Source organism: Myxine glutinosa, chromosome 1 (genome assembly GCF_964187855.1).
Source record: "Myxine glutinosa chromosome 1, kmMyxGlut1.1, whole genome shotgun sequence".
Lineage (NCBI taxonomy): Eukaryota > Metazoa > Chordata > Myxini > Myxiniformes > Myxinidae > Myxine > Myxine glutinosa.
The window spans coordinates 102,246,734-102,250,309 of record NC_136261.1 but is presented as its reverse complement, the minus strand read 5'-3'; the positions used below and the strand labels follow the sequence as shown (position 1 = coordinate 102,250,309).

Below are 3,576 nucleotides of genomic sequence, written 5' to 3'. Positions count from 1 at the left end.
AGGGCCAGTTGAGAGGGCACGCGCCCCACGCTTGTCAAGCTGTTTTGCACGGAGAGAGAGAGTTTTGCTGGGAAATGAAATCCTTGAAGGGGACCTATCTTATTTTATTCGGTGCAATGCAATGAACTAGTGGAAAAACAGAGCCTTATACTGACATATAATAAAGAGATAACTATTGAGGGAAGCCTATGATTTGCTACGTGATGCGATGGACTAACTAAGGTGCGATCAATTAACAGCCAATTAAGGGGAAATGTACACAGGAAATTTACTACTAAATTTACAAAGTGAAGGTTCTAAAAACCGTAAGTATATATATATATATATATACATACATACATACATACATACATACATACATACATACATACATACATACATACATATATATATATATATATATATATATATATATATATATATATATATATATATATATATATATATATAGGATTTAATATTGCTTTAATTTTAATTTTATTATTTATGAATGTTTAAACTATTTATGATATATTAATCAGAAACACATAAACACGTTATGTAGGCATTACATTTATTTCTTTAATCAGGGCATTTACATGATAAATAAACTGGTTCCCAGTGAAAACAAAATTACCAGATAATTATTGAGACCTATTTCCACACTAAAAATATAGTATATCAGTATTATTTTAAATATCAGTATTTTTATGAATGCTGTAGCATTTCTCTGATAATACCCTTAGTTATAATAAACCGTCATGTAAAACACTCATAAGTTGATTGGACAAAGATCAATAATGACACTACAAGATAACTCACTTGGATTTAAATTGAGAGCTATATTTCATTTCATTTGCAAATGGGACCAATAACCTTAAAGATTAACTTTAGTCTTTTTAGTTCTATTTTCATATTTATAGAATTTTTCATTACATTGTATTTTTATTGTACTTCTATCATATTTTAAATGACATGCATCTCACCATGATGCCCAGTTGTCAAATAAAATCTATATATGTATGAAACAAGAGCACTGCACAGCCAACTACCCAACTTGGTCTTCCAGGAAAAAGAAAAACAAGAACAATCGATATATTGACATGAACCTTTTAATAGTGAGACCAAACACATTATTAATAAATTATGTACAAATTAATATTCACATTGCTTGATTGCTGATATCACTTTAAAAATTTATTTCTTCTCCTTAATATGATATTGTCTGTATACCAAGTGGTATAAATAATGACAATAATAATAACTAGACAGCTGTCACAAGGACAGTTACAAAATCTAACTCCACACTATGTGAGTGTGAAGTTATATTAATATTCAAACAATTTCATGCAGAAAAACATCACTGAAATGTACTGCTAACACCAGAAAAGCAGGACCATTATTACATCTTCATATAACAGAATCACAATGGGTAATCCAAAAGCCTGCAATTATCATAAATATGGATTGGAGTTAACAAAACTAGTAAAAAAAATTCTCCTCTTCATGTAATGAATATTAACACTTGTTACTTCTTCATAAGTACATGTCAAGAGCAGTAAATCTTTTCAGGTACAGTTATTAAGCAGAAAAACTGCATATCAAATGTAACAAACACCAGGAATGTCAGTCTAATGGCCTTTAAAGTGTAGATTTTTACCATGCACTTTTCTCAGATTACCACGTTGCAAATCACTAAAAATATAGTTTTTTTTTTTCTTTCTTTGTTTGAAATAAGTTTTCTTTGACCTCTTCTCTCTGTCCTTTGCATTCCTTAGCTCTCGCTGCAATTGCTCAACACGGGCCTCAGCCACCATTAACTTATCCTTCAGGTTGTCGAGCGAAGATGGCAATGCATACCCATGGTCCTCCGAATGACTGGAGGCAGAGGAGCCCTGATTGTCGCACTCAGCCTCTACAAAGGACCCAATCTGGTCACAAACCACAGCAGCCTGCCTTGATGTTGAGGTGGTTCTCAATTTCTTAGGTTCCTATAAGAGTCAATGAATTTTCAAATCAATGAATTTTAACTGGTATAACTGCAAAAAAGCAAAGTAAATAATTTTGTGTCTGTTCTACTCTCAAAAATCAACTCACTTTAAACAGATGTGATGGGAAATTAAACACCGATGGTGTCACCCCATCTCGGAGACGGACAATTTGACCCGTCCGGTCAAAATTCTCGGACTCAAAATGGTCACTGCAGAGGACGCTGTACTTGGTTGCCTTGAACCCTTCTCTCTTGAGGGCTACTTCCCACAATCTCTTTTGGTGTGCATCTGATGGAAACCTGCATCAAGAAAAAAATTATATATATATATATATATATAACTGTATTTCTATGAAATTTATTTTTGACATAATTATCAACTCACTAATTCATTAATGCATTTCCAACAGTGCTTGGTCTGGAAACAGGACCCTCTAGAACCTTTCATAGACTATTTGTTATGTTTTTATAGGACAATCTCCAGGAATAACCCATTATCATGTGACAAAACTAGTCAAATTGCGAAACTCGTACACAAAGAATCTACAAATAACACCCAGCTCTCCAAATTAGGAAATAACACCTAGCTCCAACTTAACACAGTTAGCATAAACGACAGAATAGATTTTTGTTACTGTTAGTCAGGGAATGACTGAGCTGCTGTCAAACTGCCCTGTTTTCTATTGACACTGACAGTGACAGTACTGTTGACAAGTGTTGTGGATGTATGGCAACACATATCTGGCGGTAAACTTCCACTAAAATTAACGTAAATACACCTGTAAAGCATGACTTACTTGTGGAATGTGATCCCTTTGTCCCTCGACTCCAATGTACGTTTATTTGTACAGCCGTACGCGGCACAAATTGCGGCATTTCGCCGCTTTTAACTGCACCAGCGCGTCAGCTTTGAAGGACCTCCCCAAGATGGCGGACTGTTCTATGTATCCGGGGGATGTGTCGCGCGACATCTAGTGTTATATATATCTATGCTCCCAGATCCTTTTCTTGTATCGCACGCTCCAAGATTGCTCTTGCATGAAAATTCCTGCCGAAGTTTTCTGATTGCAAATGTATGATTCCCACTACTGACATTATCTGGAAGTGCGGATATCACACAGGCATGATGGATCAAAACTCAAAATTCCATTCCCAAGCGATATGACGGTGTATTTATAAGCGGTGTATATCGAACGCTCAAAACACCGAGCACTTTTTTTGTGTAAAATGTAATAAGCTTTTTGAGTTTTCGTCGCTATAGTTTCACTTATTATATTAACGAAAATGTCGTTCAAACCAAGCTATAAGGGTAGCCTACTGTATACTGTAGAAACAATGATTTTTCCCGCTCACTTTCAATAGAATTTTACCAAACTATTTCGCAATACTTTCAATTTATACATGTGTTATACATTTTCACTTTTCTCTAGAAAACTTGGTGGTGACGTAATTGCATTTTTTTATAAACACTTGCGGAACTATTTGTACGGTGTATATGCTGATGTGTTGTTTTTATGGTCTGTTTTTATTGGTATACGTTGATTTACGTAATTGGCCCATAGAATACACGAGTTCTCACAGCATCATCAAACATACCGAAAAAGAGA

At 34.6% G+C, this 3,576-nt stretch overlaps 1 non-coding gene across 1 annotated transcript; it reads right to left on the bottom strand.

The window, feature by feature from the left end:
• Positions 1 to 1,073: 1,073 nt before the first annotated feature.
• Positions 1,074 to 3,132, bottom strand: LOC137426595 (uncharacterized). Its single transcript, XR_013622038.1, has 3 exons — positions 2,767 to 3,132; positions 2,077 to 2,269; positions 1,074 to 1,970 (listed from the first exon to the last, which is right to left on the bottom strand). It is a non-coding gene; the product is annotated as an uncharacterized LOC137426595 (transcript).
• Between the last annotated feature and the right edge of the window lie 444 nt (positions 3,133 to 3,576).